Source organism: Rhodnius prolixus, unplaced genomic scaffold (assembly GCF_049639745.1).
Source record: "Rhodnius prolixus isolate KJV_2025 unplaced genomic scaffold, Rpr scaffold_12, whole genome shotgun sequence".
Taxonomy (NCBI): Eukaryota; Metazoa; Arthropoda; class Insecta; order Hemiptera; family Reduviidae; genus Rhodnius; species Rhodnius prolixus.
This window is the reverse complement of record NW_027411635.1, coordinates 4,834,153-4,849,465: the sequence shown is the minus strand read 5'-3', so window position 1 is coordinate 4,849,465 and position 15,313 is coordinate 4,834,153.

Genomic DNA, 15,313 nt, shown 5'->3' with positions numbered 1-15,313 from the left:
AGTGATTGTGAAGAATTGATTGAGGTTTCAAAAAAAAGCTCTATGTGGGCATAGAAGTGCCCTAAATAGAATTATCCTGGTAAAATTTTTCAAAGAAAAGTTGTAGATAATCATGAGTATGATTGGTGTTATAGTTTAAAAGAAATCTTATAAAAAAAGAAGAAGTCTTTTTGTAATTTTTTTCTTTTTAGTCTCAGAAAAGAAGAAAAATCTATTAAGCAATGAGTTAATTCTGGTTGAGAGAGTTTGATCCCAATCATTTCCTTTGGTAAGACACAATCTAAATAGGTTAGAACTCTAAGTGAATTTCTGGAATAATGTGGGTTTAAACCCTTAGCTGATATTTATTCCAATTTTTTTCTTTTATCTAAATTCGGTCGATTACTCGATCGAGTTAACTGGTATTCGCAATAAAAACTCGGAATCGAGTTTTTAATATAATCGCAATATTTCTGTACCAAGTAAGAGAATGTGAACAAAAATAGCTATAAAACAAAAACATTTTTTTTCCGGCAGGGCTTCCAAGTTACAACCTTACCAATAATTTTTATTGTAACATTTATTGGGGGGGGGGGGGATTTTGGGAACTTTAGAAAAATCTGGGAATTTGGTTTAATCGGGAAAAACCATAATTTATAAAATGAGGCATGATCGCAGTAATAACAACAAGAAGGAGGAAATAATAAATTTATTAATTAAATTGTCGCAATATTTTGTATAAATAATTAAATCAGTGTATGAAGTGGCGAAAATTAAGGTAAAATTTGTTTTGTAATTATATTAAAAGTGAAAACATATTTAATACTTTACTAGAAACCTTTCATCTAATTACAATAACATTTACATTTTGTCACCAAGTTGGGAGACTTAATATATACTATGTTAAATTTAATTTCTCACGTCATAATACCCGCAGGCATTGTTGTTTTATGTATGAAAAGCAGAGACTCAAAGAAGTTTTAGTCTGCCATCACTTGCGGGCATGTTTTTATTGAATATACCGCACGTTTGTAAAACATTATCCACGGGGGGTCTGGTCTGTTTTTACTTTGAAATAATTATATCTAGTTTTTGACATGCTTTTTTTAGGGCCCTAAATAGAATTTTTGTTGGGAAAATTTTTCAAAGAAAAGTTGTACATCACCATGAGTACGACTGGTGCAATAGTTTAAAAGAAATCTTATAAAAAAAGAAGAAGTCTTTTTGTAATTTACTTTTTAGTCACAGAAAAGTGGAAAGATCTATTAAGCAATGAATTCTGGTTGAGAGAGTTTGATCCCTAACATTTCCTTTGGTAAGACACAATCTAAATAGGTTAGAACTCTAAGTGAATTTCTGGAACTCTTTAGGTTTAAACCCTGAGCTACCTTAGATAAAATTATAATCTAGTTTTTTACATGCTTTCTACGGCCACCACGGAAGTAGATGCGCCGGGAAACCATTGTGTAGCCGTGATTTCTCTTTCGCGTCGGCCTTACTGCAGTAAGTACATCTGTCTGTGCAGAGGACAATGTGGCTGTAGGAGAATTAGGAGATTTGTCTAACCATCTCCTCTATGAGTAGCCACTTTTTCAGGTATCTGGGCGTGTTTCCAGGTATCCTAAACACCCCAAACAATCCACATAGTACTTGCAATGTCAACAGAATCAAACGAAAAGCTGAGAATCAAAAATCAAGAATTCAGGAATTGTAAAGAATTGTTTTGTTTTTCTTTTTATTTATTTACAATTATACAGAGTGTACACGATGGAGTGGACAAAACTTCGGGAGGTGATTTAGCAGCTCAAATGCAACAAAAAATATTCTATTCACTATGGCCTGATTCTCAATAGTGTCCAAGATATTTGCATTTTTAACTTTTCCGTCGATATTCGCGTTTTTCACCATAAAAACGGCCGTAACTTGTTACGATGTAACAGCTTTTCCAAACGAAACCAATTTTGAGGGTATGATTGTAATTATTCCTAGATTTTGTTCAGGTCAGTTAGTTAGAATTAGGTAAAATCGGGGATTAAGAAAATAAATCTAGGAAATTTAATTAAGAGAAATGAAGAAAGTGGATAAAATTATACTTGAAGAGCACATGGCTGTGTGAAGAGGGCAGCGGGGGAAAAAAAAAACGACGCGAGCAACATATGGGAGATAGAGACTGATGGGATTTTTTGAGAAAGAATTAATTACGAGTGGAAAATTGGTTGTTGTACCGAGCTGGTTGGAGCCAAAACAAATTGGAGTGAAAAGAAATCACCTTGGCGGGATTTGCCTCTGGGAGAGGATTCATTGAGCGGAGGACCTCTACTTCCCAAAGGGCGGCAGGAAGGAATAGTACCTGACTGGTGGCGAGCTTCCCATAAGAAGACCAGGAAAGAAGGGTAGATTGGAGCAAAACCAGGCCTGGGATTGACTGTAAGTGTAGGCAATGTAATAAGAGTGACTAGTTTTCTGATTCTATTGAGGACAATTATTTCATTACCTAGTAATCAAGTTTTGTATTTTTCAGTATTAAGCCGGGTTTATGATACTGTATTTTGCTGTAAAAAGACCTTTTTTTGTTGTGCTCAATAATAATATTTTCATAACCCTGAATCTTTATTTAAACCCCTAGCAACATCTCACATGGACAATAAATTTAATTATTTAATGAAGTAGTGATCTGGTTAGAGTAACGGCCAGCAGGGGCGCACTACACAGATTTGCTAACGGAGAAGCTGTTACTAGGTAACTAGTTTCTATTATAAATTTATTTTTATTTTATTTTTTTTCCCCTTATTATCCGAGTATTGTTTTAACTTTAATTCTAATCACTAGTATTGTTATTTGTTTATTATTATTCAGCATATTGCCTCTTCCTTGTTTTCTCATTTCTCCTTACCCCCCCCCCCCCGTCACCACTGAGTTTACCTTCTCCAGCGGTGTTTGTGTTTGTAGAGGGTGGCGTAACAAACTTTTCTATCCTTTATCCTACAACAAATCTGCTTATTCCAAACGAAAGAGCATTAAATTTCCTATAAAGCTGTTTAATCCAAACCCTTAAAACGTTTCTTATTAACAATGAAATTTTTTACTTAAAGGTCTAAAAAATTTGTTCTCGATGATTTCTGTTAAAATTTCCAATTGTATTTATACAATGATTAATGAATCAAGGAGTCACTCAGTTACAGAAAATGTTGCGTATTTATTGAGATTCAAGACCATATGGATTTTTTTGGTTTTTAATAAAACCCTACCCCGGACAGAGGGGTGTAAATGCAGAAAACTGGGATGTAGCGTAACCTACTTTTCACTGATATCAAATTCGTCCATTCCTCCGTGTACACTCTGTATACACCATGAAAAGGTGAAAGAATACGTAAATATAGGTAGCGTCTGCGAACTTGCTGAGCGCCAAGACCTGGAAGATGAGAGAAACCAGCCAGGCGCTGGCACTCACTACGCTGCAGAAAGAGTTTAGGATGCGAGGGGAGATCGCGCCACCAATGTTGTTTTATCATCGAAGGAGTGTGTGTACAGGTATTGGGCCACAAGATGGCTTGGGTGACAGGCTGTGGGCGAGATAAGTCACAGTAGCATCAAAAAAATAATTGTTCTATTATTCCTCTTGATGATAAGCCGTACAAACACTCTTAATTCTTGGACAATTAACTTGTTCTTCTGTGATATGCAGATTATTAGGTACCTAGTTAAATTCAATTGTGGCGTCTAATTAGCCAATTTAAATTTGAATGTACCCTCATCACTCTATACAATCTTTGAAGGAAAATGTCTCTTCTAGACATTGTGCCAAGAACATGCTATTCAGACTGGATCATTTCATTAATAGCAAGAACTAATCTTGTAATGGAAATTTCCATCTAGTTATCAGCTATTAAAGTGTGAACACATTTTTTGAAAGGGAAGATACTCCTTAATTTAAAATAAGTAGATAAACAAAATACATTTTGATATTGCATATTTTTGACTGATTTGTTGTAATATCACCTACTATCCACGTATTTATCTGGCATCCTCTGATAAACATTTCATCCTACGCTATTTGTAACATAAATCATTACTTTCAAGTAAAGAAATTTGGTCGATAATGTAATATTAGCTATACCTAATAGCTTTCCTAAGTAAACTATACGTGAGAAGTAATGAACTGAATTCTATGGTAGAAGTTGTGAATTAGAAGAAATGCTAACGTTAGGAAAATAATAGCACTGTCAGAAACATACATTTGTATTGGAACAACCTTGTGTTTAATTCCACATACCTTTACTTTTGACGTGAGTTAGCAAACTGTAGCAAACAATTTATGTAAGTGTGAGGCATTTCAGTTGGCGTGATTAATGCTTGAATTGTGCCCTACTTGTTAGGTAACCAGAGAACAACTCTCGCTGGATTTCTTCATACTCGAATGGTGTGGTCACTGGCTAAGAATTCTTTATTTTGGTGGAAACTGGGCGAATAGTAACCCAAGCGAAAGTACTGGCTAATAGTCACTCGTATACCATCAAGAAGATTCTAAAACGAAATCTTCCCCAAAGGAATAATCATCTAGTGCCTCTAGCTAATGGTACAGCTCGAATATGTTCTGGTCATCCTGTATTGGATGTCATACACAGAATGTGTTCGAGAAGGTGGTCATAGCCCAAGAGAGCGCCGATGCACCTTTTAGAACGTCTGCGACACTACTGCTACAAATAGCTTTGTCCAGAACTATGGTAAAGTTGGTATTCAGTACACAGAACACACACACACAAAATCTGAGTCCTGCGTGCTCAAACAGGCATTCAGATAAGGACATCTTCCACTTGACAAAGGAAAACCGCCTGATTCCTGTTGCCCATGGACTCGTATGCACTGTTCCTTGCAATATCTTTAACTACCTAAAACCAAGCACCTTAAATACAAGATGGAACCAATGATAATAATATTGCTCTAATACGAGGGTGGTTTGAAAAGTTCTCGGAATCACCGCTAGATGTCTGTGCTAGAGCAACGAGGTTACCGCGCAATAATCACACATCCTTTGTGAGTGAACACGTGGCGCGTCAGTGCTCTTGCTGCAGGAGAGTGGTAGTGACGACTCTTTGTTGTTGTTCCCACTTTTATACATTTGTAAAGGCAGAGAAATTTATCTCCTTAACAAAAACTTACAGTTTTAAAAGTTAAGTATAAGGGTTGATTAAACGCCAAAAGGTACACAAATCAGCAAGTACCCAACATTTCATTCAAGCTTAGTTGATATAATTTAAGTAATTTTGCTGCATTAACTTTTCCTTCACATTTTTTAGAATTTATTAGATGTCACAGACCCTTATGCTGGCCAGTTCGTTCATAATATTATTTGGTTATAATTATGATAAAATGTATATTATATCTTCGTTTTTAAATAGGTACTTTATTTTAACTCTATTCCAAATTATTCTTCTGATTTATCTTTAATATGCCCTTTATTCTGAAGTTGTCACATCTTATACATGCATGTTAAAGTAGAAAAAGACAAAGTTAGAGTCGGCTACTGTTTAAATTTGAATCACGGAGGATTTAAAACAATATTTCAGACTTGAATTCGTCTTACCGAAATATTCGTGAGCACAAATAACACACAGTAAATAACAAGTAGATTATTCAACAACAATTATTCATTTCTCAATTGTAATTTAATTTTACTTACAGTAAAATACTGGAATAATTAGCTGTCCTAAAAGTATGCAATACTTATTTATTTTATATTACATAACATATATATAACATTGTGAGAAGAACAGCTACATTGAGAGTGTGATTGAAGAAAACTATATTATTTGCGATAAAGCCAGATAATTATTACCTATTATTACAAACGTTTGACTACTACATAAAATAACAATTACTTTAATCGAAGAATAAACTTAAACAGACGATTTTTATTAAAAATAAAATAATCGAAATCATTGATGTATGTTGGTGTAAGCATTTTTTTAAAAAAGTTTTTAAATTTTGTAGCATCGTAATTTTTTTTATTTTTTATACCGTTTTCTTTTTAACCTGTAATTAATAGTTTGATTATTATAGATTAATAGATATTATAGTCAATCTACAGTGCTACTTGAACAAATATTTTGTAGATGAAAATGGCCAGCATAAGGGTCTGTGACATCTAATAAATTCTAAAAAATGTGAAGGAAAAGTTAATGCAGCAAAATTACTTAAATTATATCAACTAAGCTTGAATGAAATGTTGGGTACTTGCTGATTTGTGTACCTTTTGGCGTTTAATCAACCCTTATACTTAACTTTTAAAACTGTAAGTTTTTGTTAAGGAGATTTTTGTACCTTTTGGATAGATTTTCATTTTTGTCTATTTTGCTAAGTTACATATCTGCTTTACTGTTTTTTTAAATTTGGAATAAGCAATTCTATCATTACAACCTGATAAGGTGTTAAGTAGGGACCGTAACTACCACTGGAGAGATCTTTTTAAAGAATGATTATAGTTGCAGCCCCCAAACCATCCTCAATAACAATTTTTTTGAGAAAGCCTTTTTATATAAAATAGGAAGGTATTTGTACGTAAAAAGCAAATTTAAACTGCGATTTCAGACCTTCCTTTTAAGAGGAGTAAGAAAAATAAACGGGCGATTACAGTACTTCTCCCTAAAAGGCAATTCAAAGATTTTGAATCGAACGACAATTCATTAATGTAAATAGGTTCACCCATTGATAATTTTAACGATTGCAGTACTTCCTCTTAGTAGGTGTAAGAGCATGATAGCACTTCACAGCCATGTAGAGGAGCTTTAATCACTTCTTCGTGCTAAATTTTATCAAAATCGGACAAAGCGTTATAGAAATATTGGTAATAATAGTTTTAGAAACGGCCTTACTTGGGTGGGGCAAACTCCCCTCCATATGAAGCATAGCGAAGAGACTTTTAAAGTGCAAATCTGTACAAAATTTCGATTCGAATGACACTTCATTCATGAAAATCAGTTCACGTGTCGATAATTTGAAACGATTGCTATACTTCCCCTTAACTAGTGTAAGAGCAGATCGTCGCTTTAATGTTACATAGGGGAGCCCTAACCCCCATCATCCTACCAAATTTTATCAAAATCGGGCTAAGATTTACAGAGTAATAATAATTTTGAAGGGGGCCTTACATAAAGGGGGCTAACTCCTCTCCCATTCGGTGTACAGCGTCGAGACCCCCAAAAGGCACATCTACATAAAATTCCGAATCGAATGACACCTCATTCATGAAAATCGGTTCTCGCGTTTAGGCGCTACGTAGTTTACAAAAAAGGTAACAACAACAACAAGAAGAAGAAAAAGAAGAAGAACAACAACAACAATTTCTGAAAATGCCGTTTTTGCTCATTTTCGGCAACTTTTTTCTCGAAATCTATTAGGTCTGGGTGGTTGAAAAAAAATTACAGTTATAAAGGAGGGTTTGCCCTATATTTTAAAGAAAATTTGGGAATTTTATCTTTTATAGAAAAAGAGAAAAAAATTGTCAAAGTTGGGTGTTTTTCAACGTTACGCTTTTTCGTGCACTTTTTGACGATCAATCCTTATACAACTGTCCTACCGGACAGTTTTAATAATAAGTTTAAATTCTCTCAATTTCAATAATTTAAAAGGTTCTTTACTGAAAAGAACTATTTTATCTCCTTATAGTTAGAAAGTTAAGTATAAGGGTTGATTAAACGACAAAAGGTACACAAAACAGCAAGTACCCAACATTTTATTCATACGTCAGCACGTAATTTCAGCCATTTTAAGCTTTAGACAAAGCTTATGTTTTTTGCAAATTTTATAACAATAATATTTCAGTAATTTTATTGCATTAAATTTTCATTAAAACTTCTTTACAAGTACTCAATTAAAGGTATCGTATTTAATTATAATTTAGAAAAGAATTATAATTACTAGTAGTTATTTATTTGTTATTAGCTGTGTTATTTGTGCTCTCGTATTCTTCTGTAGCAAAATATTTTTAATTTAGATAAAATTGGCTAATACTTCGTTTGTCAAAAGTAATAGAAAGTATAAAAATGGAAATTACAGATCTTCCATTTTATTACGCGCTAAAGAGGGCGTGGTGTGACATCATGGGGGAAGGCGTGGTTTAATAAACAGCTCTCGCTTCTGATTGGCTCTTTAACCAACCTATTTTTCACACTTCCATTCTTCACTGTGATTGGCCAATTCTTTAATGCTAATTGTTTTTATGTAAAATAAAAGTTTAATTTTTTTTACATAATTTTTCCTCCGTAGGTATTTGATGAAGTATTGAGAAATGGTTACAGAAAATTGAGAATAATGGTTATTTTCTTGAGAAGTTGGTAAAAAGAAAATTGTGGGTCGTGTTTCACCTTCTGTTCCCCGCCATTTTGAATGTTCATTTGCATAAGGCTGATCTTAATCGATTTTCAAAAAGTTAATGATGAATAGTTTGATACGTCTTATTACAGTCAATGCACTATAAGTTTAATGCTGTGCTACTCTTTACTGAGCAAATATTTTTGTGTTTAAGGCAAAGAGAAATCAAACTGCGAATACGGTACGATTGCAATAATTCCCTTGCCACATCTTCTTCCTGCCAGATATTAGTATTATGTGGCGGAAATTTGCAGAGTTAGATTAGTTTAAGAGGGTGCCCTCTTACGTCGGACCAAACTGTCTTTTTCAATTATGTACTATCTACACTACCAAAAAGCCATATCGAATTCAATGGCAATTCATTCTTGAAAATCAATTCACGCGATGACAATTTGAACAACAAGATTGCAGTACTTTCCCTTAGTAGGTGTAATAGCAGGAAGTCACTTTAATGTTACGTGGGGTAGCCGTAACCATTTCATCCTGCCAAATTTTATCGGGCTAAGATGTATAGATTTATTAGTAATAATAATTTTTGAGGGGGCCTCACATAAATGGGGCTAACTCCTCTCCTATTCAATATACAGCGTTGGGACCCCCAAAATGCACATCTACATAAAATTCCGAATCGAATGACACCTCATTCATGAAAATTGGTTTGCGCGTATAGGCGTTACGTTGTTTACAAAAAAAGGTAATAACAAGAACTTTTTTATAGTAAAAGAGAAAAAATTTGTCAAAATTGAGTGTTTTGATCAGCCCTTATACAAACTGCCTTATCAGATAGTTTCTAATTCTTAAGTTTCATATAAGTTAACTATTACTTTTTGCAATTGATTTAATTTTAGGAAGAATATTTTTTAGAGAACTATTAAGTCACTATCGCGTTAAAAATCAGTCACAGCATTGTGAAGTTACACCAGTACGTATGAAGGTTTTTGTAACAAAATAATGGTTCAAATTCAAACTTAAAACTCAAAAATATTGAGCCTTTTATTTAGATATTTCACCCAAAAAAAAGAAGCATTTATTTAGACTATTTAATAAATACTAATTTTATATATTGCCCCTCTATGCTTGAATACTTTAAAAAATCATTTTCCTTTATTCTTGCCAATATAAGGGTTATAATTTGGCTGCCTTCCATTTATTTTTTATACTTTTGTTCTTAGTAATAATATTTCAAAATATTATTCGCGTAATTGGAAGTATTTTGATTCGAAACAATAGAGCTATTTACCCAGAAAATAAATTACTATTTCTATTGAAAGAATTCTAATAGAAGATGAAGCATGTAGCGATTCTAAGTTCTTCTGGGCATGATATATTCCAGGTGGATGCCAACATGGTGAAGGCATGATTAAGCATTCGATTGATGGGGATATAAAGGTTCTGGTACTGAAACATTGTCCTCCACCAATTGGCTTCCTCCAATTGGCCTCCACCAATCCACTTGCGTTTACAATAAGCACATTGATTGGGTGATTTTCACTTGTGAGAAAAATACCAAGACTACCGTGAGGATTGGGGAGGGAACAAGGATATCACTTCAGAGGTCAGTACCATATCTTACTGAATGAATTATGATCTTGATGGATAATTAGTAGTTTAGCGTGGTTATTTTATCTGGGTAGGATATAGCTAAGGGTTATTTTCAATGTTTATATCAGCCAAAAAAAACTTGTCTCAACGAACTCCTCTGAATATCGGACTTAATCTGAATCATGTTCATAAAATACAGGTCGTGCTAGAAGATGCCGCACTTTGGAGGGAATATTTTTCAACTACCTAGCAGAAATGCCTACGAAACTGTTCTGGGAAATGGCGTCCATCAAGCTTCTATAAATAGAGATTACCAGTAGATATTTTAGTTTACATTTTTATTACTGTTCATTGTTTTTGGGGACTGATTCATTGTTTCAATAGGATGAAAAAGTAATTGCCAGTAACAGTCATGATAAACTTTATTATGCCGAGCTTTCGACCTAGGGAGTAGTTCATCTTCAGGGCTAATTGTCAATGTGATATTTTACATCATTAAAGGGTTGGAGTGTCTCCTGTCTTAGATTAGATTAGATTAAACTGGGGCGGCCTCAAGGCCTACGCCACTGCGACCCCTTTGGATATAATGTGGCTCCCCTCACTCTAAAGCTCGCCCTCCAGACCCGTCCTTTTGATCAGACTCTTAATACTGGAGAGCGGCTCTTGGATAAAGCTCACAGGCCTTGGTTTTTCCTCCCCGAGAAGTAACATCCTTAGCCCAGACGAGCCCCTCACACTGACAACAACACGTGCAGTACCGTTTCCTCCTCTTCCTGGACAGAACCTACAGAGGCTATCATCAGTGACCAGTCCTACAATTATCGCTATAGCCCCACGGCCTTGGCGGATTAATTATGCCCCTAATAAACTCCTTCGCCTGTCTCTGCCCAGTGGTGGCGAGCCACCACTCCTGAGACCTACTCTGTACCCATAAGTTAATGGTCGCACACTTAACACACTTCGGAACCCCAAAACAGGGCTCCGGGCCAACGAAGTGCCCCGCAGAGTTTTCCCGGGCCAGTAAATCTGCCACTTCGCTCCCCTTTTGTCCTGAATGACCAGGTACCCAAACCAGAAAGACCTTATTTTGGTCACTAATTTCCTTCAGAACAGCCGTTAAATTATGGTTATTAATTGAAATCAAATTCACTGTCATGCGCAAAATAATAATAATAATTCAGTAGGTAAAAATTTTCATTTTTCACGTTAGTTACTTATCTGACTGTACAGTCAAAGATGGAGTTCTTTGCGTTCCTGACAGTTCCTCACCAAGTATTTCTGCCTTGAGCTTTACGTCTCTCCGTTGGATCACTCTGATGATTTTTGCCAAGCTTTCGACCTAGAGGACTGTAAAATATGTCCTACAGTCCTGAAGATCCTAAGTACCTAGGTCGAAATATCGGCAAAAATAAAAATTAAACAAATTACGACTGGATTTGACATAATTCATTCATCTCATTTTTTTAAAAATTGGAATGATTAATCCCGGAACACCATTTATCCGGCATTTTCTTTTTTGCTGTTCCAAAAATTTTATTTCAAAAATTAAGTTATAAATGCTACGACTCAGGTATTTGCCACCATTTTAAGGATTTCTGCTGGAATATCATCCTCTGCATTTTCACTTTACCGGTTTTTCTCTTAAACTTAATACCACAAATTTAAATTTGGTATTCGTTTTACTGAGATGTTCCTACGCTGATCACTTTAAACAAGTACTTAAACAAAAATTCATATAGTTTGTATTTACATCAAATTACAATTTCACACACAACTACACTGTTAAAAAAGTTTAAAAAAAGAAATTATTTAAAATATTTCCTAACAATTTCTCAAATATTTCAGTGAGATCAGAAGTAAATGTTTAAAGTGCAATTTGTGACCTTAGACTTCCTTATTTTAAGACAGCCTATTTTAAAATTGACTACTGGTCCATCTAAAAGAGTTTTCAATGAATTAAACAACTTGTTAAATTAACAATGTTGAGTGCTCGTGAACACGTTTTCTTGCAAAAACAAACGTAATTTCTCGTACGAAGATAAAAGGAATCCTGGAAAATGATATACCGTTAGAAAGCCCATTAGAGAAGGAAACTTTTATAAAAAAAGTGCCAGCACCTAGGTCTGATAATGATCACATAAGGGCCTAATGAGTTTTCTTCAAAAATTTCGATTACTTTTATTTTTCCAGTATTCGGAGGAAGATTGAGGCTGTTTGAGAGTAACTTATGCTTTGAAATTGTGTCAATTTTTAGAAAATTTATCTGTCTTTCTAATCGTGTCATCAGAATCGGATTCGGACTAAAACTTTCTGAGTAATAACATTTTTATTGCAAAAAAAAAGTAATGATTTTAGGAAAAAAAAAATTAAAGTGACGTCACTCAAGAACAGTGGAAAATATGAAGTTAACCAATACGTCTTTGAAGTCCACTTCAGATGTACTACACACAGTAAGCATATGGATATTATTTACTGGTTCACCCTGTAGAGCGAAGAATTTTAAATCGCAAGGACTCTGGATCCTTTGAGGTTTTTAGCGATAGGATGAACCCCAGAGTTCGATGCCATAAACCCAGAGGGTTTTAATACACACGGATTTCTAGAGTGAGTTTTGATCTGTTGTGGTGTAGACTTTTCAGTTGTCGGAAGCGTCTGATGAGTTATTTTCACTTAAGTTTGTATATGAGGATTCCAAGTGAGAGAAATTAAACTTAATATCGAATTTGAAGTTTCTGTCATTTTGGAGTTAACGTTAACCTCACAAAAACACACTTCACAAAGCACAGACCAATTAGTAAATCCAATACGATCGCAATACTTCTCTTTATGTGAAAATAATAACTGGTATAAAAAGTTACTGCAACAGAAGACACTTTGAAAAGTAGAAAAAACGTAAGAGGAAGTTAAAAGAATGCAGGTTATTGTTCCCTTATCCCAAAAAGTAGGATAACGCAACCCATACTCCAGCACTTACTAAGTCAAAAAATGCTACATCCAGAATCCTGGAGCGTACAAAGTCTAGGAGTCAGTAGAAACTTTTTAGCCTACCACCACAGCTTGTCGTTTGTTACACTGGCAGTTCGCACTGTACTACTCAGTACTTGAGTTCTCTGACAATAAGTTAGTATTCTTAAATGTTAATTTAATCCAATATTCCCCAGGAAGTCTTAATTTTGTGCCAGCAGTGATGACAAGTTCAAAGTAGTGTTTAGTGTCGCAGTTTGGATTACCTACACTATATAATAAGAAGCGACTGGTACCTTCCTGAACACATTGAATCTAAGTCTTTCTCTTTTCAAATTACTTGAAACTTATTTAATGATGAAGGAATTAGTTCTTTAAAAGTCTCAGCTCCCTTTTCTAATAAACTGAAATTTACATGGAACTTAGTGAGCAAACTATCAGTTTGTAAGAACTAGTAGTATTTTATTAAAGATTTGAAGTTAGAATAAGAATTTCAGTATTCCGTTCTAGAACGAGGGGTGTTTAAGCATTTAATTTCTCAAGTATTTTATTTGCAACTCTCTTTATTTAACTTAGAACTGCCGATTGGTAACAAGTAAATATGATTGCTTAAATATGTAAACAAAATGAATTGAAGGAATCGAATTGAGAGCCATCCAACGATGACCATCATGAGACAGCTAACACAGGATACCGTTTAAGTGAATTCAAAAAATGCCATTTTTTATCATGCGATCAGGTGATCGCGAGGCCATCGACGCTTCAGTCTTCGGCGAGGATTTGAGTGAAGAATAGTTTGGGATAGATGGTTATGAGCGGGTTGAAGTGTTGGGAAAATTTGGAGTGAAATTTGGTAAAAGGGATTTCTATGTCTGTGTAGATAGTCTGATTGTTTACGTAGAAAGGAGCTTTAAGTATTGTGCGTAGGATTTTCGATTGGAGGAATTGGATGAGACTGAAATTGGAACGCGCTTTGCAGTACCGTACAGTTCAAGTCCAGGGGTTACTGGAGCTGTGTAGAGTTTCTTTTTGTTGGTAAGAGAGAATTTCGAGCGTTTGTCGAAGAGTTTTTTGGTCATTCGGTAACGTAAGTAAAGTTCCTGACGCTTGAGCCGATTTTGGGGGTTCCACGTAAGAAGTTTGTCGAGGTAAAGTCCAAGATAACGCAACTTATCAGAGGAATCTGTTCAGATAGATTGGAGGGTGTACTTTATGATTGAGGTTAAAGGTTATGTAATGAGAATTAGACTCGTTGACCTTTATTCTCCATTTGCGAAACCATGGTTTGAGGATATGAAAATGAGACTGGATGAATTGGATCCTCAAGTAGAGGAGAGGAGGGCACCTTTGAACAGTTTTAATTTCTCGCACAAATATTTAAAACATTTATGATTGGTAATTTTCACCATATTTTGTGGTAGACCTGTTGTATAATTGACAGAGTTTCCTTTCGTTTTCATTGTTTGGTAAAGTCCAAAATTGAGGAATGTTTTATTTTGTAAGGTGGAAGTAAAATTTTTTGGTGCATCTTTGGAAGTGTATTGTGAAGATTGTAGTGGACAAGGTGTAAGTATTTGTTAGTCCATATTAACATTTGGAATTCGTATTTTTAAAACCTATTATTTACAAAAGTCTATTTGCTTGCAAAAAGTGTTGGATATTATATTTTCTTTTGTGGAAGGAGAGAGGGCACATTTCAACATCACAGTTACAATGTGCCCTACCGACCTGCCAGTTTGTGATTTTTTTTTCTTGTTTAATCGCAGAGAAGGGGAAAGTGGGTTCGAACCTACATTAAGAAGCGCAACAAACCGAATATTTTGTTCAAACTTCCTAAACCCATCACTTCGGGTACAACATCCCGAACTGAGTCATTCTTGATTTTTGAACTAGATTTCAGTGGTTTAAAAGAGAAAGTAGTGTAGTAGTGAGAGAAATAACTGATAGAAGGTAGATTCAGAGTAAAGTAATATCATTTCTTTCTATTTTATATTGTGCTCAAAGCTACCCCACCAGTGGGGCAGATATTAACATTTGACACAACATTTTTAAATTTAAAAAAATATAGATATGTTTGTAAAGTACCAACTGTTTATTGATATAGATCTGTTAAGAAGACTTGAAAGTTGTAGAAAACAAAATAAAAAGGTTCAATAATACGATTCTGGTGCACTCTGCAACAGAAAATGAAAATTCTGTTCAAATGTGCCCCCCTCTCCACTACTCAAAAAATTAAATTTTTGCTGAAATCGTATCAATAATTCAGAAAACGAACGCTAAACTTAGACGAAAATGTTGAAGTTTAAGTAGGCTATAGATCTACATATATATCCAATAAGTATCCAAGTTTTTGAGAAAAAAAGTAGCAACTGTTTTTGAAAAAATTTAAAAAGAAAATCTGAAAAATTAATTTTTTCAGTTTTGAGTTTCGCTACATACATACAAACACCAATTCATA